Source organism: Saimiri boliviensis, chromosome 5, assembly GCF_048565385.1.
Source record: "Saimiri boliviensis isolate mSaiBol1 chromosome 5, mSaiBol1.pri, whole genome shotgun sequence".
Classification (NCBI taxonomy): Eukaryota; Metazoa; Chordata; class Mammalia; order Primates; family Cebidae; genus Saimiri; species Saimiri boliviensis.
In genome coordinates, this window is record NC_133453.1 from 43,719,572 (window position 1) to 43,745,391 (window position 25,820).

General features: G+C 39.7%; 1 protein-coding gene and 1 pseudogene across 8 annotated transcripts in view; one reads left to right on the plus strand and one right to left on the minus strand.

Annotated features, from left to right (window-relative positions):
- ANKRD44 (ankyrin repeat domain 44) overlaps positions 1–25,820 on the plus strand; it is a 343,966-nt gene that overhangs the window by 47,667 nt on the left and 270,479 nt on the right. The window lies entirely within an intron of this gene.
- LOC120364325 (ATP synthase F(0) complex subunit C2, mitochondrial-like) lies at positions 810–24,274 on the minus strand (annotated as a pseudogene).

Genomic DNA, 25,820 nt, shown 5'->3' on the forward strand with positions numbered 1-25,820 from the left:
AGTCAGGATACTTATTTGGTCAAAATAAGAACACAGAAGTTTATTTTACTCTCATCTATAATGGTCGGAGCATAAACAAACCAAGACTGAGAAGATGGCTCCATGATGTTGGGTATAAAGTTTTCTTTTATTACTATGCCTTCTCTACCACATGGCTTCTATCTTTCAGCTAAGATAGTTGCTCCAGTTTCTATCACCATGGGAAAAGAAACTAGGAAAGAGGAGGACAGCCTCCTTTCTTTTCCTTTTTTTTTTTTTTCTTTTTAAACTAAGAAACGTGATCTCACTATGTTGCCTAGGCTGGTCTCAGGCTCCTAGGCTTGAGTGATCCTTCTGCCTCAGCCTCAGGCGTAGCTGGGACTACTGAGGCACACCACTGCACGGGGCTTCTAGCTCCTTTCCTATTAAGAACTTGACCTGGAAGTTGAAAACATCTGATTCCATTGGCCAGAATCAATCACATAAATTACTTTTCTACAAGGGTGGCTGGGAAATGTAATCTTTAAGGAGGCAGCCATATGCCCAGCTAAGGTTCTGTAACTATAGTGGAAAGAGAAGATGGATACTGGGGAGACAGCTAGGAGCCTCTGCTACACTGGAATAGTGACATTTACTCTTTGGTGTTTGTGTACTGCTGTGGCTTTTAGGCAAATGCAAACTTGACATAACACCTTTTTTTTTCTTATTAATACAGTATTTGTCTTTCTTCTGTCAAACCCTGAGCTACCCATGTTCCCCAGGCCACCTGGGGAGTACAGGAAAAGGAACATACAGGGCTGATGAGACATGGGAGAAAGAATTATGGGAGGTGGAGATGGCTCCTTCACATGGCAAACAGGATGAGAAACGCCACCATCAGGCAAAAGAGCCCCATGGCTTCGTAGAGGGCAAAGCCCAGAATGGTGTGGGAGAAGGGCTGTTGCTTCAGAGAAGGGTTCCTGGCATAACCAATGATGAGGCTCCCAAACGCAGCCCCAATCCCAGCCCAGAGCTGGCCTCCCCGACTGGCAGCCCCAGCCCCAGTGAAACTGGCTGCCCTGTGGATGTTGCTTGTAATGGCATTGGAAGCTGCATCCAGGGATAAGTGAGGTAAGGGGAGGTGAGACTACCAGGCTGCGGACACTCTCACATGCTCAGGGAGCAGATGGCTTAGCAGTTGTGAGGTGCTCTTTTTTTTTTTTTTTTTTTTTTTTTTTTTTGAGACGGAGTTTCGCTCTTGTTACCCAGGCTGGAGTGCAATGGCGCGATCTCGGCTCACCGCAACCTCCGCCTCCTGGGTTCAGGCAATTCTCCTGCCTGAGCCTCCTAAGTAGCTGGGATTACAGGCACGCGCCACCACGCCCAGCTAGTTTTTTGTATTTTTAGTAGAGACGGGGTTTCACCATGTTGACCAGGATGGTCTCGATCTCTCGACCTCGTGATCCACCCGCCTCAGCCTCCCAAAGTGCTGGGATTACAGGCTTGAGCCACCGTGCCCGGCTGTGAGGTGCTCTTGACCAAGGAGGGAGTGGAGGCGAACTTGGAGCAGGCTTACATTTTCAGCGAGTGAGGGGCTGTGGCAGGAGAGCTGCGCCTAGTGCAGGGAAGAGGAATTATTATTCACAGACAGCATCAGACCATATCATGCAATGTTTATATCTTGCTTAATGTATTGTTTAGACATCCATGTTAGGAAAGTAAATTTTGAATGCATCGTCAGTCTAAAGTTTTTGGTTTTTTTTTTTTTTTTGAAACAGAGTCTCATTATGTTTCCCAGGCTGGAGTACAGTGATATAATCTCGACTCACTGCAACCTTCACCTCCTGGGTTCAAGTGATTCTCCTGTCTCAGCCTCCCAAGTAACTGGAATTACAGGCATGTGCTACCACCATGCCCAGCTAGGTTTTCGTATTTTTAGTAGAGATGGGGTTTTACCACACTGGCCAAATTGGCCCTGAACTCTTGGCCTCAAGTGATCACCCACCTCAGCCTCCCAAAGTGCTGGGATTACAAGTGTAAGCCACCACATCTGGCCTGTCAATCTTTTTTTTTTTTTTTTTTTTTTTTTTTTGAGACGGAGTTTCGCTCTTGTTACCCAGGCTGGAGTGCAATGGCGCGATCTCGGCTCACCGCAACCTCCGCCTCCTGGGTTCAAGCAATTCTCCTGCCTCAGCCTCCTGAGTAGCTGGGATTACAGGCACGCGCCGCCATGCCCAGCTAATTTTTTTTTTTTTTTTTTTTTTTGTATTTTTAGTAGAGACGGGGTTTCACCATGTTGACCAGGATGGTCTCGATCTCTTGAACTTGTGATCCACCCGCCTCGGCCTCCCAAAGTGCTGGGATTACAGGCTTGAGCCACCGCGCCTGGCCGGCCTGTCAATCTTAACCTAAAAGTGACTGTAGTTTCTTCAAACATTTTTCTGTGGAAAGAATGGACTCATTTTGGTAGGTTGCAATTTTTACGTGGAATTTCCGTTACCACAAATCCATATGCCTTAAAATGAGAAAAGACTTCTGAAAGAGCACCCACTAGGGGGTAGGTAAAAATAGTTTATTCTGGATAGGAATTTGATTCTGGAGTTGTCGGTGGTCGGTAAATAGAGTTCACTTTATGATGTTGACTCTAGGAATGGAGCCAAAACATTACAACCTCAGTTATAACTTTCCCCACCTCTGGGGAATCATATTAATAAGTAATTTTAGGGCCTGGGTTCTAAGATAATTTTATTAAAATAAAAATATGTCTCTTGTTTCTGTATAAGAAGATAGTGCCAGAAAGCTCTGCCATGTATTCTTTCTGGCTACTTCCTGTCTGGATTTTGTTTATTGCTCTCCTCCCAGAGTGCTCTATCAGAGGGAACTACCGTATGGCTAGGAAGATTTGTTTGTATAACAGTGTGCGAAAATTTTGTCCTGGCTAGTAGGAATTAAGCTGTTTCTGATAGACTCTTGTTGTAAAGCCTAGCACATATCATACATTATAGATTTTTAGTTGTGATTTCTAGTTGCATGTGAATTTGCATCTTGCTCTCGGTTTTTCTCTTATCCCATCACACAGAAGAGATGATTTTGAGGTGTGAGTTTTTTTCAGATTCTGTTTCCTTCGTAAGGATGAGCTAGACTTTCAGGCTGTCTCTTCTGGCCATCACTGGAGGCCAGTGTCACTTGCTTGATACGAGACAAATGTTCTTGTTGTCGTAGTAGTATAACGTCTCAAGCGTTGTACTGATTTTTTGTTTAGCAACAAAAGCTCTCAGATTCTCTAGGGTCCCTCGTTTACCACTCCTCCTTAAATACTCTTCAGAAGGCTCGGCAGCAATACAGCTGCTATAGAAGAGACAGGGTGTGCACAGTCATCAAAGCTTTATCTTTGGTGTACAGACTCATGTTTTTAGAAAGAAAAAAATTAGAAAAGAAACAAGTTTTTTAAAGAAAAGATTGTCTATCTTTTTTTTTCTTTTTTTCTGGTTGGCAAAAAAATCATTTGATGAATTTTCCTTTAAAAAAATTGTTTGGTTCAGGTCTCTGTTTCTAGGAAAAATATTCTTACCATTTTTTAAGTGAGGCTGTGGATGCATGATTTTCCTCAAGGTCATATAAGGTAGTATGACCTGTTTTCTTTATTGGATCACATCCTCTTTTCTTCTTTTCTTTTCTCTTTCTACTCAAATTATGTGCACACTCATGGGAATCCCACACAAATGTGAAACTCCTGGACCACATTCTTTTCAATGAGTTATAGCAAGTGACCCTATTTATAGATGAGCAAAAGGTGGTTATATGCCCCAGGAGATACTTTAATTTAGCATTTTAGATAAAGTAAGAACCTAGAGAAGGCAGACTCCCTCTGTGGCAAGCCCTTCCTGCTGGGGTCCGGTCTTATTCATCATGGTGTCTCCAGTGCCAAGCTCAGCACCTGGCACATTGGAGTCTGCGACATATGCTTGTTGGCTGTTGAATTAGTGACTGTGAGTTGGAGGATGACAATTTAACAAAAAAGAGAAAAGGTTTGAAAGTGAAATTTTCAGGCAGCCTAATGAAGGCTGGATGAGCTTAGATGCAGAAGGGAAACAGATTATCTTCAGGAGTCTGAAAAATCCTGGTGGGCTAGATAAGAGGAACCTAGATCCGGGGAATTTAAGAAGGACCTGTCTCAAAACTGGATTTTTAACTCCCATATCTCCCAAGTACCTTTGTTTTTGCTTCTTAGGTTTATGAAGTTATTTTTAAGGTTGAATCTGTTGCTGCGTTGTATTCTTAGTGTGTAGCTCTGGGAGAGGGGATACAGATACGTATGTGTGGGCAGGAGCTGCTCAGGGAGGGCCTCTGGTAGGAGCTGCAGTGCTGGACTCAGTGGCCCAAACTTGCATCCCTGGGCCCAGAGTGCTGGGATCATCCTGCTTTTCATTTTTACTCACCCAGTTCATTAATCTTCCTGGACAGTAAAAGCTTACGTTATTGCCTTTGTAGGAAAACTGTGCTTAAGGCTGCTTTACCTAGTCTTTTAAGAGTCTAGGAGGAAACTTTTGGCAACATCTTTCTGTCTAGGCTGCAGGGTTTGGTACGTGGTTGAGACTTCCATAATGGAAACTCTGGCTTCTAAATTTTAGTGTGTTGGAAGTTCTTCAGAACTCCCAGAACACTTTGTGAATGTCTACTCAGAGCAAGGATTACATTTCTGTCCTATGGAAAGAGATCCTGAAACAAAACATGAGGACATATTTTGAAACAGCATTTTGAAGAAAATGAAGCAATCACTAATCATTAGGGAAAGCCAGTCAAAACCACAAATGAGATACCATGTCATACTCATTAGGGTGACTATTTATCGAAAAACCAGAAAACAACAAGTGTTAGTGAGGATGTGGAGAAATTGGAGACCTTGTGCTTTGCTGTTGGGAATGTAAAATGGTGCAGCTGCTATGAAAAACTGTGTGATGGTTTCTCAAAAAGTTATATATAGAATTACCATTTGATGTAGCAATCCTATGTCTAGGTATATATCCAAAAGAATTGAAAACAGAGAGGTGAACAGATATTTGTACTTTCATGTTTATAGCAGCATTATCTGTGATAACCAAAAGATGGAAGTATCTCAGATGTCCAATGACAGATGAATTGGTAAACAAAATATGGTACGTACATATAAAGGAATATTATTCAGCCTTAAAAAGGAAGGAAATTCTGGCCGAGTACAAAATTCCCAAAGTAATTGCAGCACTTTGGTAGGCTGACGTGGATGGATCACTTGAGGTCAGGAGTTCAAGACCAGCCTGGCCAACATGATGAAACTTGTCTCTACTAAAAATACAAAAGAAAAAATTAGCCGAGTGTGGTGGTACATGCCTGTAATCCCAGCTCCTTGCAAGGCTGAGGCAGGAGAATTGCTTGAACCTGGGGCAGAGGTTGCAGTGAGCTGAGATCACGCCACTGTATTCCAGCCTGGGTGACAGAGCAAGACTCAGTCTCAAAAATAAATAAATAAATAAATAAATAATAATTATAAAATAAAATTGAAGGAAATTCTGATACGTGCTATAACATAGCTGAATTTGAAGATATTATGCTAAGCAAAATAGGCCAGACACAAGAACAACTACTCTATGAATTTTATTTATATAAGATACCTAGAGAAGTCAAATTCAGAGAGACAGAAAGTAGAATAGTGATTACCAGGGGTTAAGGGGCGGAGGTAATGGGAAGTTACTGTTGAACTGGCACAGAGTTTCAGAATGGGATGGGGAAAAATTTCTGGCGATGAATGATGGTAATGGTTGTACAATAATGTGAATATACTTAGTCCCAGTGAACTATACACTTAAAGATGGTTAAAATGGTAAATTAAAAAAATTTATTTTTATTTTTGTGGGTACACAGTAGGTGTATGTATGTGTACATGAAATGTTTTGATATATGCATGCAATGTGATATAAGTACCTCATGGAGAATGGGTATCCATCCCCTTAAGCATTTATCCTTTGTGTTACAAACAATCCAATTATACTCTTTCAGTTATAACATGGTAAATTTTATGTGTACTTTACACAATAAAAATTGTGCAAAAATATTGAATTGTTTTAAGATACTAAAAAACCAAAAATGGAACTGAAGAAAGTCATGATTTTTTTCCCCAAAGATTTATAATAATCACTAAAAAGCTGACTATTACTGTCAGTTGACTCTTTTCAAGTAAAAAAAACTTTGTCTTTCAGTGTGCTTTTAATTTGTTTTTTAGAAAATACCTCTTAAAAACTATTGTCATACCAAACTGAACTGGTAAATATTTAGCTTTCTCAGGTGGGTCTACATGGTACTCACATTTGTCCAACTGATTTCCTTTGCAAAATTACCTGAAAGAGAGCTAATGACCTTGCCTATAAAGAAATCCAACACAGTGATTGCTACCACCTCAAAGAGAGTCCTGGAATCTGCTTAAGCTTATGCACCTGAAATTTTAAACACTAACCCTGTGCAGGCAGAGTGCTTTCTTCTTGGAGATTGGATTGGAATTTTCACCTATTCTTCCATTTTTTTTTTTTTTCTTTTTTGAAGATGAGCTGCTTTTAGGTTTAAGGACATCAACTGACTTCTCTCTTTTCTGTACCTCCTGAGGCATCCAAAGAATGAATACAGTTTTTTCCTCTTCCTCTCTCTTTATAGAGTTGGTCTTTCTTCTGTGATCTATGAGAAGGCTGAAGCCCCCTGACAGGACAGTTTACGATTTATTGGGAGTACGTGAAGTCTTGGACTAGGGTGATGTGGCTACCTCAAATCGCATAGGAGCCATTAGCTTAGAATATGAACTTCTTGACTTGTTTCTATACCGGGCCTTAAACCCCCTGCTTTTCCTATCCCATTTTCCGAAACACCAAGGCCTTTGTTTTAAATCTATTCTAAGGAGGATTAATGTGTTTGTATATACCTGAAGCCTTCTTTGAAAAGAATCTTAAAAGTCTATTAAAAACTCAAGCCTGAAAGTAGGTGTTTCAAATTCATAACATTTTTTTTTTCTGTTCATCTGCCTCAGTTTATTTCCTTCTGTAATGACAAATGCACTTTGGTTTTGTTACTTTGATGTAGATAACCTGTGTTCAAGTTGTCTTTTGGCTCTGCTGTGCTTACGTGTACTTCTTACAGAGCCGTTGGTGTATGGAAAACATCTAAATTTTGGAGCATTAAAGTTGAAAGGTCTTTCAAAGACACATAGTTGGAAACACATCATAGAACAGCAGGAATCTTTTGTACTCATGCTCCTGACAGTTAGGGATCTGGTCTTAACAGTTGTCAAGTTCGGAGACTTAGTGATTCAGAAACCAGCCTGGTCCATTGTTGGACAGTTACTAGAAACTAGTTCATTATCTGAAATTTTTTCCTTTTTAATTTCTTAGGTCTTAGTATTCTGCCATCTACAGAATTAAATGAAAATGGTAGGAATCCAATGACACTGTGTCTAAGCTTTGAAAACAGGCTCAAATTACAGATCATCCACACGTTTTCTCACAAACCACATATATGAAAGACAGCCTCTGTTAAGAAGTATAAATTCAGAGTATCTTAAAAATCCCCTCCAAATATTTTTCTAAAGTTAGACCAGATAGTTCAAGATTCCTTATTTTTAAACTGCACCCAGACATTATGCTTTTCACAGTCCCCCTGCAATGTACAGCACAGATGCATGATTAAGCTTTCTTTATTTGGTGAAAGTCTTGCATGAAGCGCAGGGTCCTTCCTGCTCTGTTTTTCATTATCTGACTCCAGGAGCATTGTTACCTTGGTCAGGGCTTCAGCCCTATTGGCTCTGGCTGGCTTGTCCTGGCTACTGTGTAGCTGCCTTCAATGGGGCAGCCTGGCTGGGGAAACCCAAGGGGGCCACCTCTTATCACACCATCAGAGGTGGCAACAGCAAAGCATGTAACAGCCTGGAAAAAGGAAGTTCACAGACAGGCCTGTAGTTCTTCTTTTTGTTTTGGGCCCATAACTTATAGTTTATAGTGTCTCAATTCCAAAACTATGACAGTTAAAGCAAGGCATGGTAGATTTATGTCTTTTTGCTAGATAAGAAGGGATACCTAGCTTATATCCAAATAGGAGCGTGCATGGTTGCTAATTTGGTTTTTCTTTCAGAGTTGGGGTGTGCCCATAGCAAGTAATTGGCCTCTTAGTGAATAAGGCCCCAGGCTGCTGTATTGGGCCTGCGTTTTGTTTTGTCACTTAGCTGGAGTTTCTCACAACAGTGTTCTGTGTGTTCTGTGTATGCTGAGGTGACTACTCAGGGAGCTGAGCTTTCAAAAGGATGGAGCCCAGCCCCAGGAAGGGTGACCCCATAGACAGGACTCTGCGAGGAACAGGCAGCATTCCCATCCTGCCTCCGCTGTCTGTTTCTCTCTGAGTATCTTCTTCATTCCTTCCTTTTCTAAAGACCGCCCTTCTGACTTCTTGGACCACAGTCATGGAACATGTGGCTTACAGGTTCAGCCAAAGAGAGAGTGACACTCTTTCTCTCCTTCTCATATTCTCTGGGCAGGGAATCTCCTTGGCTGCCCTGAGCTGAGTACTTCTCTGGTTCAGTTAACTATCACTGTGGGCCTCAGGTCAGCACCTTGCTCTTAGGAACCTGATTGGTAGACGTGTGTTTCAAGGATGGAAGGGGAGCATTTTGAAAAAGGCAGGCAATCTGATAGGTGTGTACCCCACTGGGGACATGATGAGGTGCTATAGTACACCTGGTATATACTCCCAGAGGATGAATTTCCCCCCTAGTTTTAGAGTAAACATGATTTTGATGTTAAAACAAATATATATGTGTGTGTCTGTATATATACATGTGTATGTATGTGTGTCTATACACAATATACACGTGTACTAAGGTGGAACATTTGCAATAATTTTAAAGATAATCATGAGAGAGAATAATTAATTTTGTATTTAAGAGATGCTCCTCTGCTGTTAGGACATTTTGGTAGGATAGTTCAGGGAGTACTAAAATTTCTGGCCAATTACAGGCTGGAGTTTGAAGTTTTTTTTTTTTTTTTTTTTTTTTTTTAAGATGGGATCTCACTCTATTGCCCAGGCTGGAATGCACTGGGGCATTCTTGGCTCACAGCAGCCTCTGTCTCCCTGGGTTCAAGTGATTCTCCTGTCTCAGCCTCCCAAGTATAGCTGGGATTAACAGGCACATGCCATCACACCCAGCTAATTTTGTATTTTTAGTAGGGATGGGGTTTCTCCATGATGGCCAGGCTGGTCTCAAACTCCTGACCTCAGGTGATCTGCCTGCCTCAGCCTCCCAAAGTATTGGAATTACAGGTGTGAGTCATTGCCCTGGCCTTGGAGTTGGAGGTTTAACCTGAAATCATGTTGAGTGATTATTTTTGCTTGTTTTAGTTAAGTGAGGGCAGAAGATTCGCTGTCTGGGTATTACCGAATTGTGTACAGAATACTCCCATGGTAGGTGGCTGGGCTAAGAAACATTAATGTAATCTTTCAAGAACCCTGCACAGATTATGAGTGTGTTTCTGGAATGAGGCAGAATAATGAGATTTATACAGTGTTGGTGGCATCAGTGGGCTTGTAAATAGTTAACTCTTTCACTTGTAGCCCACGTAGAGTTGCCTGTCTGTATCTCCTCATAGCCTACTGCACATGGTGTGACTTTCTTTTTCTTGGCCACAGAAAGAAGACAAAACTAACTGCAGTGCTTTTACTTTAGCTAGGAGAGATTCCAGCTGAAGTCCTTTTCTGTGATTTAAACACCTACATGGGAATATCTTGGAGAGTTAGTAAATAATTGACTTATGAAGGCATCTACATTAATGTCTTTCTGGTCTCAGGTTCTTCCAGAACCAGAATGTAGAAATATACATTTCTTTTTATATGTATATTCCACACATATATGGAATAAATATATATAGCATAATTCATATTAATAGAATAATGCAGAAATCAACATTGAAGACATTAAACCACTTAATTTTTCTTGACATGTGGAATATGTTTGTATGTATGTGTAGACAATATATAGTGGTAGAATGTGGATATTGATATTGTTGAATACACTAATAAACTATCCACTGTGTTTATTGATATCCTGGAATAAGAGTCTAATAATCTTATTAACTGAGATAATGTCAGTCTTCTGACAGTGCTTCAAAAGCAATCAGTAGATAAATTCAGAATGTTTCTTTTAATGATCCTGTTTTAATTTTCCCTAAAGTATAAAAACAATTTCCTTAAGATATTAAAGAAAAGAAAATTACGATTGTACCATCATTATACAGGAGTTTTTGTTTTGTTTTGTTTTGTTTTTTTTCAGACGGAGTCTTGCTCTGTCACCCAGGCTGGAGTGCAATGGCATGATCTCGGCTCACTGCAACCTTTGCCTCCTGGGTTCAAACAATTCTCCTGCCTCAGCCTCCTGAGTAGCTGGGATTGCAGGCACATGCCACCAGGCCTGGCTACTTTTTGTATTTTTAGTAGAGACAGGTTTTCACCATGTTGGCCAGGCTGGTCTTGAACTTCTGACCTTGTGATACACCTGCCTCAGGCCTCCCAAAGTACTTGGATTACAGACGTGAGCAACCATGCCCGGCCTACAGGAGCTATTTTTTTTTTACTTTTATTTTTCTAAATAAACAAACAAAATCACTATCACAGCAACAAAATCTTTGTAATAGAACTAAGAATTCCTGAATACTTCAGGGAGTATCCTGAGTAAGTTAGCCTTAAGAGTGTTGATACTGGATGCCACATGATCTGTACCTATCATCAGCTTACAAAGAGCTTTTCAAGCAGTCAGGTACTATAAAAAGTCAAAAATGTTTGTTTCTGGCCTCTACTCTTTCTTGGGTAAAGGATTAATTAAGGTGTAAACTGTCTTTCAGATACTCTTTTCGAATCACTGGAGGAGTAAATACAGGCCTTTTGCCTAGAAGCATTTAAAAATCAGTATAAATATTAGCCTTATGGTTCTTATAAGGATTCAGTTTAAAATGAGAATTTTGCAGCTAAAATATTTGAAAACTTGAGGACTATTTTAAAAATGTAGATTATCAGGATGCAACCCTAAGGATTTTGATTTGTTAGACCAGGGACAAGGGGGAGCAGGAATCTATATTTTAAGTCTTTGTTAGGGATTCTGGTTTGGGAATAAATATTTAGGTAACAAAAAATAGATAACAGGCAGAGTGGTGGAGTCCAAAAAAAGTTTGTTTGTACCAATGCCTGTTATTTTTTTGCTGAAAGATTAAATAGTTTTATTGTATGTATTATTTTGAGACTTTTTTCCTACTTAAGCAAAATTTTTTGCTTTATTCCCCCTTTGATTATGCACTTAGCAATTTCAGGATAAAGACACAAAAGGTATCTTACCATGGCTATTATTTCCATCCTGAAAGAATAATCCTTCATTTGGAGAGTGTAATTGATTATAAAAACAAGAACTCATGCATAAATGTTAATATTACTCTCAGAATTTTTGAATATAGCAGTCCTAGTATGTCTTTTGGAGAAAAAAAAACTAAGCAGTGGAAACATTCTTTTTCATATTTTTATAGCTGAGATTGACATTTATGCCTCAGTTGTTGAAATTTAGGAGGTTGAGGAAACAAGCTGGAATTTGGGTCCGCCCAAGTGTAAGTCTAGACGAACCAGTCATTCAGTCTGCATTCAGTTTGCAGGAATAAAATTCAGCCAACTTTGTTTTGAAATATGTGAATCACAACAGCACCGAGATCCAGAAAGATTAATAGGCAAAGAGTAAGAACAGATTTTTCACAGGAGGAAATACTTGCAAGCATGCCTATAGAAAAGCACTCCACTCCAAATCAAAGCAATGGAAGGAAAAAAAAAATGAGAAATCATTTTATGACTATTAAACTAATATAAATACAAATAATACAAAGCTGATGTGATCTCAGAAAACGAGTATATTTTTATATTTCTGGCAGCAATGCTAATTAGTTCAGTTCTTTTCGAGAACACATTGGCAGTGGATGTAAAAAGTCACACAATTGTTCAGACTTTTTGACCTAGTAACCCACTCCTTGGAATTTATTCGAAAGAAAAAAAAAACTGTAAGAACAAAGGTATTTATTGTGCTATTATTTCTGATGGTGAAAAATGAGAAAGAATTTGGATGGACAACAACAGACAAATAAAATATGGATGTTTTTAAGCTACTCAACATATTCAGGAAGACAGTGAACAAAGAAAAAGGTTTGGAAAAAAGCGTAGTAAAATGTATATATGTGTATTATAATAAAGTATATAAAAGACCTATCAAGAAATAAACATCTTTGTTATAGTTTTAGCAATATATATGAATTTAAAAACATTAAAAAATATATTAGTAATAAATAAAATATGTTTAAAAAGAAGCATTATAAACCTTGTTAACTCACAAGTTTTCTCCTTTCTTAGCATAATGCAGTGAAAATGGGTGAAGTGAGATATGTTTCATCTGAAACTTGAAGGGCTTTACAGTTCTTCTCCTTTAACTAACATACCACCCAGAATGAATTCTCTAGCCTTGTCAGTTGTCTTTTCTGCCTCTGCATTTTTTTCAGTTACAAGTAAAGTCTTTGCTGGCTCTAGGATCAGACTGTCTAGATTTAAATTCTATTTAAATAGAATTTAAATAAAAGACCTATCAAGACACGATTTCTAGCCTCTACTCTTTCTTGGGTAAAGCATTAATTAAGGGTGTAAACTGTGCCTCAGTTTCCTCATCTGAGAAATAGAGATGATAATGGCCTCTAGCTAGTGAGAATTAAATGAGAGAATGCACATAAGGTGTATAGTAAGGTGCCTGGTACTAGATGTGCTCAACAGTATAAGCTGTTATTCTTTACCTACATTTAGGGGGCACTGTTGACTGCCCACCACACTTTCTTCCTTGCTAACAGACCACAGTTTTATTCAGGCGTTCAGTGGCAGCATGCCCAGCCTGAGGGAGTGAATGAATGAAGGCTTCTCTGCTAGTGGCAATCCTATGCCCATTTGCCACAAATTGGTTGGAAGTGAGCATGTGACTTCGTTCTGGTCTGTGAGACTTCATGGAAGTCAACTGGGGCCTTCTGGGAAAGATACTCCTCCTTGATAAAAAGACGCAGGGAGATAGGTACCCATTACAGCTCCCTGGCCCCAGCTTTCCTGTTTTGAACATCCTTGTGTGATGATGTGTTGTTGCTGCAGCTATCCTACAATCACAAGGAGGTGGTTGCCAAAAACCCAGGCTGGTAGAGCGATAAGATGGTCAGAGCCTGGACCTACAATGACATCACCAAACCACTGAACTACCTGGTCACTGACCTATTGAACCTAGACCACCTACCTCTAGAGATTTTGTTAAGAGATAAATCAGTGTCCAAATTGCTTAAGCAAATTTTAATTGGCTATTCTGTTATTTGCAGTTCAAAACAACCTGCCTGATAAGACTGTCATTGTCTAATGAAATTTTAAAATATGCCACCACAAAGAATTTCATGAGTAGATTATGATTTCTGGACTCAGTCAGCACTCTTTTATTAGTCTTTCACTTTCAATGTTATTTTCATTATATGCTTTTAAACTTAATAACTGTCATATATTTTAAACGTAGAAACTTCTTTGAAAACTACTGTGATAATGAAAGCAAGATGTAGATAGACTTTTTTGCTTTAATTATCAACATGATAAATATTCTCAAAATAATGCTGTAACGAAAGATATTTTGGTGAGAGTGAATGTAAACCTAGAACTCTGCATTGACGATCCTCCTGCAGCTGTGATAGGATTATGGCTTAAATATTTTGAATTTCTGTTTAAAAATAAACTTTAGTGCAGCTGATGAGGAGATTATGTGTTTTATTGAACGTGTTTGCTGAAATTACATCTCTAAAATAAATAGGATGTTGTATACTTTCTTGGCTGTGTTATAAAAACTTTTTGCTCCCCAGTGTATGTTTGAATAAAAGTATGTTGGTGGCCACCATATCCTCCCACATATAAAGCAAATTTGGGAAGCTCTTCTTCTTTAATAATATTAATCTGGCCCTGTTTCAAGAAGGTTTAGTGACTTGATAAAAATTACTTGTCAAATGTGTTTTCTAGTGGGATTTTTTTTCTTAAAAAAAATTTTTTTTTAAATTTCTTTACTTTTTGAGACAAGGTCTCACTCTGTTGCCTAGGCTGGAGAACAGTGGCACAGTCACAGTTTGCTGTGGCCTGGAATTTCTGGGCTCAAGCACTCCTCCAGCCTCAGCCTCCCAAGTAGTTGGGTCTACAGGCGTACACCACCATGCTCAGCTAATTATTGTATTTTTTTTGTAGAGATAGGGGTCTCACTATGTTTCCCAGCCTGGTCCCAAACTCCTGGCCTCAAGCCATCCTCCCACCTTTGCCTTCAAAGTGTGGGATTACAGGTATGAGCCACCACACTTGGCCAACTTGTGGGATTTTCTTAACGAAGATCAGCTGTATACCACAGTTTTCTTACATATTACAGAGTTTCCAAGAGTAATTAACTTCCTTCATGCATAGCTAAAACTGTTAGTTCTCCCTAAATGAAATTTCTACTCAACTCCAGCACCCCCACCATCATCACTTCCTGAACTACACATACTTCAGTATCTCCCGCCACATGGACACCGCATGCTACCCCTGCTTTGACTTCCTCCCCCTCATCTCCCCAGAGAGCATCCCATGTTTGTAGCAAGAATTTGTTCCCACAGTGGTCCTCCATTACAAGTTGTGCCCTGTATGAGGCAGAGTTTGCCACAGATACAGATCCAATAGGAGCTATGTCTGTGTCTCTATGTCTTTCTCCTCTCTCTCTCTCTCTCTCTCTCTCTATCTCTCTCTCTCTCTCTCTATATATATATATGTTATAACAAGGAATTGACTTACATGATCACAGAGGAATTATAAGGAATATATGCACATATATATATATATATATATATATATATATATATATATATATGTAAACTATTATAGGGAACTGGCTTACATGATCATGGAGGCTAGGAAATCTACAATCTGTAGTGTGGACCACCAGGCTCTAGCCCCCAGAGAGCTGATGATGCTGTTGTACTCTCAAGGCAGTCTGCTGGAGAAGTTCCTCTTGCTTGGGATGGCCAGTCTTTTTTTTCTATTCAGGCCTTTAACTGATTGGATGAGTCTCACCCACCTTATAAAGGGAAGACTGTTTCATCCAAAGTTCATTCACTTAAATTTAATCTTATCCAGAACCCCCCTCCAATTTGACACATAAAGTGAACCAGGTTAAAGATAATTGGGTTTTGCGCTCTGTCCCTGCAGCAGCAGTGGGCAGGCAGCCAGGAGGGACAAGTGTGGGTATGGGTAGTTTCTTTTCCTCTGCTTTTGTGTTGCTTGGGTAGTTTTTGAGGTGGAGGGTGAAGGTGGGAAGGGGAAGGATGAGGAGGGAAGCCCTGTCCCAAGTGATTAGTTGCTGCACACACTTGTTGGGGTGAGTGTCATAAGTGCAACGGGGGGGCCCTTGCCACAGCCATTTCCCACTTCACCTCGGGCTCCTCTATTCCTCAGCCAGCCCAGTTTGGACTTTTGGTCTGAGTTGAGCAGAACTTTCCTCTACCATGACAGAGGCTGTATGTGTGGGGAAGAGACTGTTAGAAAGTGATCACTCTTCACAGCTGGGATCCTTGGGCCTGATTTGGAGAGAGCCTTGGGTTCTTGTCTTACCTCCATTGTGTGGTTTTGGGTGTTCCCATTAACATCTTTAAACCTCAGTTTCCTCATCAGCCAAATGGGAATAATAAGGCCTCAGTCCGTTGCTATGGGGATTATGTGAGAGCTTTTGTGTAAATGACTTGTGTCCTCTCAAGCACGATAAAAATTAAGTTTGGGTTTTGATTTTATTTCACTTCTTGCCACTGGACAAAGCCTAATTTATATAAAGCCATTGGTTTTGCTCTCTAGGTACCCAGGACTTCTGTCAATGTGATTTCCCTATGATAGGGTTGCTAAATTTTCTTTCAGGGTACATTGTAAGGAATCTGTTTCCTGGACCTGGGAGCCATATTTCAGCAACCTATGCCCAGCTACTCCCTCCAGTGTGACTTGTCACACATCTGGGAGGCAGATCTGTTAGTGCTGCCTTGCTTGGAAGCCCTTGCTGACAGTGAGCAAATGAATAATTAACCTAATAAGTTCTGTGCAATCTCTTTGTTGCCTGGTGTCATGTTCAAAGATTAGATTTCCTGGGCAGAAGCTGAAACAATTTTGTTTTATGACATTCAAAATAAGGACCATACTTGAATAAAATAAAAACTGACTGTTCATTCATTAGCTTGGACATTTATTCAGTCAACTCCTATTAACCACATGGACTGCATTGTTAGCAGCACACTAGGTAGTAAGGAAGGGACAAAGGGGAATAAAGAGAAACAAGACTGGAAAGATACAGAGGTACCTGGTTGCCAGGCTTGAGTGTTTGGATTTTATTTTATTGACATTAGAACATGGGGGTTGTGGGTATTGGGCTTGAAGTTGGGTCATCTGGGTTCCAATTCTGGCTCTGCTGCTTCCTAGCTGTGTAATCTCAGGTAAGTTACCAACCACACTGTACCTCAGTTTCCTCATCTCTAAAATGGGAAAAACAATAATATTGTACGTGTCTCATGATGTTATAGTGAGGATGAAATGAGGGAATGCATGAAAGCCAATCAGAGTAGTGACTGATCCTGGGAAATTACTGTAGGTGTTTTAACTGTGGAAAATGTTTGTCAGGAAGATAAATCTAGCAGCAATGCAGGGTAGGGTGGCTCCAATGGGAAAATGTTGCATAGGGGGTTGGGAAGACTGTTGCAGTATAAATGAGATGGGTAGCAGCATCAGGAGCCTGGGAATTCAAGCTCCCATTGTAGGGATGGCTGGGCAGAATGATTTAAGAATACAGGGGTTATGGGGCTGGGTGAGGTAGCTCATGCCTGTGATCCCAGTGCTTTGGGAGGCTGAGGCAGGAGGATTTGTTTGAGGCCAAGAGTTCAAGACCAGTCTGGGCAACATAGAGAATTGCATCTCTTAAAAAAAAAATAGCCAGGTGTAGTGGTAAATACTTGTGGTTCTAGCTACATGGGAGGCTGAGGCAGGAATATCACTTGAGCCCCAGAAATTCCAGGCTGCAGTGAGCTATGTTAGTGCCATTGTACTCCAGCCTGGGTAACAGACTGAGGAAAAAAAAATTTAGGGGTTAGGCAAGGCACACACATTCATGGGATTATAGGATGACTCTTCCCTCTTACCCCATGTCTTCCTTACATTTCATTCTTCAAAGCCTGACCTTCATCAGGACTCATGTGGCCATGTTGTGCTTGTGTCCCTGATGGCATTTTCTGGTTTGGGGACAGAGCAGGTGATTAGGAATGAAGCATTGGGATAGGGTTCAAACTTTGTATTCATCCCTCTCTTTTTCCACTTTTTTCTGTTTACTACTCTCAGTTTGGCAAAAGGAGTTACATGATAGTTGAGAACTGTATTAGGGAATATATTTTATTTTTCTTTCTTCTTAGTTTTTAGAATGTTTCTGAAAGAATTTAGATGCAGCTTTTATTTGATCGGTCTTGATTCACTTTTCTGGCCTTCTAATTTTCCCTAAATGTAAAGATATTTCAGTGTCACAGTAACTGATGGCTCTAGCCACTTACTGACCTTGAGTAATACATACAGATGAGAAATGTGGCCTCATGGTATTTTCGTGGGACAGGAAGTTTATATCACTGTTAGGAAAAATAACCCCCCCCACAGCTTTGTAAATAAAAATGTTCATATTGTTTCTTAAAATAAGTCACATATGTATACTGGTGTCCCTTGGTATCCACGGGGGATTGGTTTCAGGACTCTTGTAGATACCCAAATCCAGGGATGCTCAAGTCCCTGATATAAAATGGCATAGTATTTGCACATAACCTATATACATTCTCCCATATACTTTAAATCATCTCAAGATTGCTTACAATACCTAATACAATGTAAATAGTTGTTATACTGTATCTTTTTTTTCTTGTCTTTATACATTTTTTTAAAAATTTGTATTATTATTTTTGGGATGGAGTCTTGCTCTGTCACCCAGGCTGGAGTATAGTGACACAATCTTGGCTCACTGCAACCTCTGCCTCCTGGGTTCAAGTGATTCTCCTGTCTCAGCCTTCCGAGTAGCTGGGATTGCAGGCATGCTACACCATGCCCAGCTAAATTTTGTACTTTCAGTAGAGACAGGTTTTACTATGTTGGCCATGCTGGTCTCAAAATTCTGACCTCAGGTCATCCACCTGCCTCGGCCTCCCCAAATGCTGGAATTATGGGCATGAGCCACTATGCCTGGCCTTTATTATTGTATCGTTATTTTTAATTTTTACCCCCCTCCTAAATATTTTAGATTTGTGGTTGGTTGAATTAAAACCAATGGCAGATGTAGAAACCATCATATGGAGGGCCAACTGTAGATTCAGGATTGGCTACCCACAGGTCACCCACTTGTACACATGCCTTTACCATGTGTGGAATATGATAGGTCATGTCTCTAGAGCAAGGGTATAGATAGCTAAAGAGAAAATTAGCATCATTGCTTGAGATGTAGAGTCAGCTGTCTTTAAAATTTTGTCAAACCACTGCCTGGCATTAGTTAGATTTGATGGGGTAGAAAGTGAATAGTAAGCTGCCTTTGTAAATGTTGTGATTTTTCCCATCTTCCATTTTTCTATCTCCCCAGCAACAGTTTCAACTGGTAGATGAGTTCTGACACATGAAACACCTGGCATTTTGTCCCAATTCTATCTCAGCATACGGTTGGTGACAGTAAATGGACGTGATTATTAGCACATAATATTAGGAACATTGTAAATAGATGATCCTTCAGAAAGACAGGAAGGTAAACAAAAAATACTGCCTGCTGCTTATATACTGACCAGTCTGGAAGCTGATGATACATTCTTCTTCTTTGCTAAATTAATAAGAAGGTGGGAAGTCGCTTTCTTCTACTGCCATTGTATTCTGTGATGCGCAAATCTAACTCAGTTTTCCCATTATGCTATGGGTAGTTGCTTAATAGAGTCTTGTCCAAGCATTTAAAAAAAATCACTCTACCTTTTGTGTCGCTGCTGACATGAGCTATTAAGAAAGTTGAAACTTGAGTAGCAGCTGCTTCCGTTGCCATTTATAGCCACGTAAGTCGAGTTGAATTTCTTTGTGCTTTGAGATGTGGCTCCCATTTGTGAGGAGTATTTGGTTGTTTTGATACTTTTATTTTGGATGACAGTGATGAGTGTTTGCTAACTTTTATCCATATGTCATCGTATGTTTGCATTCCTGAGTGGCAGAATAATAGTTCAATGTCTATTTGTAATACTATTTTATTTCTTAACTCTCCTGATTTGAGCCCACACATATTTCCTGTGTCCGCCCTTGCTATGGTTTGAATGTTTGTGTCCCCACCAAAATTCATATGTTGAAACGTAATCCCCAGTGTGATCATGCTAAGAGGTGGAGCCTTTGGGAGTGATTAGGTCATGAAGGCTCAGGCTTCATGAATGGGATTAGTCCCTTATGAAAGAGGCCCAAGGGAGCTTGTTTGCCTTCTCTGCCACATGAGGACAGAGCAAGAAGGTACCTGAGGAATGGGCCTTCACTGGATATAAAAATCTGCTGCTACCTTGACCTTGGACTTGCCAGTCTCCAGAACTATAAGCAATAAATCTACCTTATATTTAGTCTAAGATATTTTGTTATAGCAATCCAAGCAGACTAAGACAGTTCTCTGCAGGTTTTCTCAGTTTTCAGTTATGCTTTAATATGTTAGTTTTAGGAAGGCCCAACTAAGTTGAATTTATTAGCACTGATTCAATTAACACTTAGAAAATGTAGAGTTCAGGCCCAAGTTTCTCTTACTTTTGAAGTCTTTTTTTTTTTTTTTTTTTTTTTTTTTTTTTTTTTTTGTCGTAAAGCTGTATTTCTGTGACATTGGAATCCTTGTTTCTTAGGTTCTTTAAGGGTTTTATTTATTTTTTAAAGTTTTTCTTCCTGCTGTTGGCTGGAATAGTGACTTCTGAAGATATTCAGTAGTGTGAACTAGAAACATATTACATATGCAGTCACCATATGTACATAGTAAATGCTTAAAAATGGTGGACTTTGTTTTTTTTTTTTTTTGATTCGATTCATGGAAACTTATTCCTCTAAATAAAGAGCTTTTCTAATATCATTCCATGGATCTACTGCAATCATTAAAGCACTGCTTAGTGAAATTGGAGGAAATCTCAAGACTTTCTAGAAAGTGAGTTCCAGCAAAGCTGTAATTAGACAGGGCAACATAATTTTTCTAAGCAATTAAGCTGCTAGTCACAAAATGTGATCTCTTTATCCAGGTCTGGAAGCAAGGGAGCTTGTGCCTATTTGTGGTCCTTATGTCTGGTTGTGGTTAGCCTAGTGGACTGGCAGGTCTGACAGTGGAGCTTTTTGCTGACGTAATTCCTCAGTTTCTCCCCTTTGGGCTGTGGGGAGATGACTATGAGACTTTCTGGTCTCATCTTGAGTGTTGAGGCCCAGGTAAATAAAAGCATATTGCTTGCCTCTCTTGATAGATATATCAAGTCCCAACTCTCCTAGATTAGAGTGTCCCGTTAACCATTCTTGATTTTTCTCTCAGTTGGAACGAAGGGGACTATTCTAGCATTGCCTAAGAATATTCCATAAGGAGAAGAGCCTGGTAGGTTAGAAGTTGAGTTATTTTGTTTATGGTGAACCTGGAGAGTGGCCATACCAGTTTAGTCATTGTGGTTTTAATTGGAGATAGAAATGTTTTAGCAAGAAAGTGGTTTGTAGGCTTGCTAAAGATGGACTTTGATGTCTGGCTCCTCCTGTCTCTTTTGAGAAACCTGGTATAACTGGAAATTTAGGGAGCCTTAGGATCAAGCATATTGAAAATGGTTTCCTTTTGACCAGAATTAAAATTTGATTTTATTTTTCTAGATTGTCCAAGTTGCTGTTATTGTCAAACTGAAATGAAGTACCATTGTATCATAAAATACCATTATATTATAAAATATTAGCTACATAGATCTAACTTTTCTGTCCTAAGTATTTTCTTTATCATTTTGTAAACAGTATTAAATTTGTTTAGATAATCAGCTACTAAAATAAACTCATCATGAGGAAGGATCTGTTTACGTGGAATTTTTCCATGGTAGTGCATTTCCTGGCATAGAGTAGCATTCAGTAAATTGATGAAATAATAAGTAATAGAGTTCAACAAGGATCTACTGATAAACTTTTATTTATAATGCATCCTAACAAGTTTTTATATATAGGGTATTTAAAAAAAGATAAAACATTAAACCTAAAGGAAGATTTTTTTTTAAATGGTTAGGGAAGAAAAGCACAGTAATACATATTTTTAAGATTAATATTGTACAAGTATTTTTATTATGTTTTCAGGTTTTTGGCTTATTTGTTAGCAGAGGAGGAAATCTTTAAAGAGTTTCTTTTCCTCTTTCAGGCCACCAGCACTATGTAGTAAATCATTGAAATAATTCTTCCTTTTTATTACCCATATTACTGTCAAAACCTGGCACAATGGAGGCATATAATAAATCTTAAGAACAATAAGTACCTCTATTTCTTATAAAAAAGAAAAATCTTACCTTCAGATACTTCATATTTTAAAAATGTTAATATAGATTCAAATGTTATTTTGAAATTTTGTGTAACGTTTTCCAGATTGTAAAAGCAATGCAAGTTCATTATAGAGAACTTGGAAATAGAATAATTAAAATTACCATAAACTTCTGGACCTAAGAGAATTGCTACTTAAGTTTGGTATATTTCTTACCAGTCCAGCGTTCTTCCATGTGTATTCTACAGAGCACTTGCCTAATATAAGATGCTCTGGTGAACAAGAGTTCAAGTAGAAAATCTATTTATTGTGCCCCTCTTGGAGATCCATAAAGCATGTTGGCAGTATTAAAGGCTCTGAGAAGGTCTGCAAGAAAGAAACGCTTTGCATAATTTAATCAGTGTTTCCTAAGCTTATTTGATGACTAAGTCCTCTGTGTATGTACGTGTGTATAACATTTATTGGCATCCTCACACTTTGCTGAGTTTAATTCTATTTCCTTTTCTTCTTTTAAGACGTTAGCTTTTCTGCGTCTACTCTAGTTATAGAACTTTCCCCTTTAATTTTTCAAGGCTGGTCTCTTGGTAGGCCTCAGAAAGGGGACGCAAATCCAAAAAGAGAGAAGACGTGCCCTGGAAAGGAGGAATAAACTTAAAATGCATGATCATTGTGGGCTGTATAACAAGATTTTGCATACCTCCAGTCCAAAAATCAAATTTATTCATGTTCAGTAAGATGCTGAGTCTTTGCCAGCTGTGGGAAAAGACTGGGGAAAGCTCATGGAGAGACCTTTGATCATAGGCTGGGTTGTCGTCGAATTTCCTGATTGCAAAGAGCAGACCATTACCTTCAAGAGAGGGTGCTGGGGTGTGGGGGGTGAGAAGCTAGCTATGGAATTGTGAGATTTGGTTATTATCTAGTATACCATGTCCTTGGATCTGGCTTTCTGAAATGACTTTTGTTCACAGTAAAATCTTATACATGTTGTTGTGGCTAATAAAAAAAAACTTGCTTTAAGACTGCTGTACAGACACTGAATCTAAACTGGGCACAAACATTGTCACCCACAGAGAGAGACTTGCTAGAAACAAGTGAGGAAGCATCTCTAGCAATTTTGTGGAGGCTTTCTTTAAGCTTCTAGCAACTGTTGCTAGTGTCACTAGATTGCTGTTTTTAGAATAGTTTTAGGGATTTCCATCTTACTTCCTACCCAGCTCTTTCTCTTAATTTATGAAATGCCAAGAGCTTAGTGGTAGAAGTCTGAAGAAACTTTTTCTTTCTTTCTTTCTTTTTTTTTTTTTTTTTTAAACAGAAGATTTTGGCTTGGTTTGACATACCCCCCTCCTCTCTCTCTCTCTCTCTCCTTTTTTTTTTTTAGATGGAGCTTTGCTCTGTCACCCAGATTGATGTGCAGTGGCGTGATCTTGGCTCACTGCAACTTCTGCCTCCTAGGCTCAAGTGATTCTTGTGCCTCAGCCTCCTGAGTAGCTGGGATTACAGGCATGAGCCACCATGCCCAGGTCATTTTTGTATTTTCAGTAGAGATGGGGTTTCACTATGTTGACCAGGCTGGTCTCGAACTCCTGACTTCAGGTGATCCATCTGCCTCTGCCTCCCAAAGTGCTAAGATTATAGGCATGAGCCATCATGCCTGGCCTACCTCTTGAATATTTCTACCTATGTTTTCTTTTATAAACAATAATTCAACTACTGATGTTTTAGGAAATGTAGGAATTATATGACCAAAAATACATATATTGTAAGGGAATATATTAGAGAGATTTGTAGAAAAATGCAAGGTTCTTCATCAACAGAAAACCTATAATGAAGCTATTTGAGAAGAATCAGACTGGTTGCATTTAGTTTTTATGTAAGCGTTAATCTGGTCACATTTTTATGTTTTTCAGAGTATGAAATCCATTGAGATAGTGAAATTCTCAAAAACTGATTATAAAGCAAGAAAGGTATGCAATAGAACTGGCGGGTATATAAAATATGAAATGTTAAGTCTGCCTTTGGGATAGTGTAAATGTAGCAAACATTTATCAAGATAGAAAATAAAAGTAAAAGCAAGACACGTTGCAGAACTCAATGACAGTTTGTTATCTTGCGTTGAGTAATCTGTGGAAGAAACTGCTGACTATTTCCCAATATCATCTTCCTTTCTTTATAAGTTATTTATGTTTCTCCTGGATTAAAGAACATATTTTTGGCCTGGCACAGTGGCTCACTTCTGCAATCCTAGCACTTTGGGAGGCCAAGGTGGGGAAATTGCCCAAGTCTAGGAGTTCGAAACCATCCTGGGCAACATGGCAAAACCCCATGTCTACAAAAAATAAAAAACCAGCTAGGCATGGTGGCTCATGCTTGTAGTCCCAGCTACTTGGGAGGCTGAGGTTGGAGGATTGCTTGAGCCCGGGTGGCCAAGGCTTCAGTGAACCCTGATTGCACCACTGCTCTCTAATCTGGGTGACTGCGACCATGTCTCAAAAAAAAAAAAAAGACAACGTTTTCTAGCTTCCCTTTTGGTCACTTATGCCTATGTGACTATATTCTGGCAAGAGGATTTTTGCTGAAATTTTCAGAAAATGGGGATTCTCACCCTTTTTTATCCCATTTTTTCTTCCTGATGCCTGGAATTGGGTGAGATGACTGGACCGGAGCAGCCATTGTGGACCATGAAGTAGAAGCAGATGATGCAGAGACTGTAGCAGCAAGATAGATGGAACCTGGGCCAGGCACACTAGCCCATGCCTGTCAGCCCAGCACTTTGTGAGGCTGATGTGGGCAGATCACCTGAGGTCGGGAGTTTGAGAACAGCCTGGCCCATATGGTGAAACCCTGTCTACTGAAAATACAAAAATTAGCCAGGTGTGTGGTGCATGCCTATTATCCCAACTACTTGGGAGGCAGGAGAGTTGCTTGAACCTGGGAGGCATAGGTTGCAGTGAGCCAAGATTGCACCACTGCACTCCAGCCTGGTGACAGAGTGATACTTTGTCTCAAAAAACGAAACAAAACAAAAAGTAAATGGAACCTGGGTCTTATCACCATCAAGCACCATACCAGTCCTCAGTAACTTCTATAGACCTGTTTACAATGAAGGAGAAATATATTTATCTTTCTTGTTTAAGCCCCTGTTATTTTGGGTTTTCTGTAACAGGCTGCCGAACCTAATCCTTCTATGGTATTATGCTACCCTTAGGTTAAACTGATTCTTTGTCAAGGTTGTCATCATAGCACAGACAAAGATAAAAGCAGATTCACCTGAGAACAATCGATTTACGAGTGCTGATAGTATGTAGAGCCAGTTGACTAGGCCACGTTCAGAACAGACTTCCTATTAAATATTTTCCTCACTGTGCCTTTATTTGGCCTGACCATTTTTTATGGTAGAGTGTCAGGATGTGATATGGTTTGTTTATTCAGCAAATGTATAGAGTGCCTACTACAGGCCAGCCATTGTGTTAGGCTCTGGGAATCCAGTGTGAGCCAAACAGGCATGGTCTCTGTCTTGACACAGCTTATGGTTTGGTGTGGAAGGGGGATATTAATGAAAGGACCACATAGTTATACAATGACTGTACAAACTGTGACATGAGCACAGGAAGCTACCAGAACATATACAACAGAAGAATCTCATCTAGACTTGGGGTAGGAGGGCTAGTAAAAAAGCTGTCTTGCAGAAGTAGCTTTTTTTTTTTTGAGTTGGAGTTTTGCTCTTGTTGCCCAGGCTGGAGTGCACTGGTTTGATCTCAGCTCACTGCAACCTCCACCTCCCGGGTTCAAGTGATTCTCCTGCCTCAGCCTCCTGACTAGCTGTGATTACAGGCGCCCGCCACCATGCCCAGCTAATTTTTTTGTATTTTTAGTAGAGATGGGGTTTTACTATGTTGGCCAGGCCGGCGTTGAACTCCTGACCAAAGGCAATTTACCTGCCTCGGCCTCCCAAGGTGCTGAGATTACAGGCGTGAGCCTCATGAGTAGTTTTTGAATTGATATGTGAAAGGTGAATTGCATTTAACTAGGTGAGGGTGGGTAGGATGTTCTAGACAGAGGGAATTGTCTGGGCAGAAGCTCTGAGAAGGGAGGGGCTGCAGCATTTTCAGGAGTGGAAAGGGAGCCTGAAGTTGCACTGGTGCACTGCACGCAAAGAAAAGTCATGGAAATACCCACTTATGAGTGAGAACATGCGGTGTTTGGTTTTCTGTTCTTG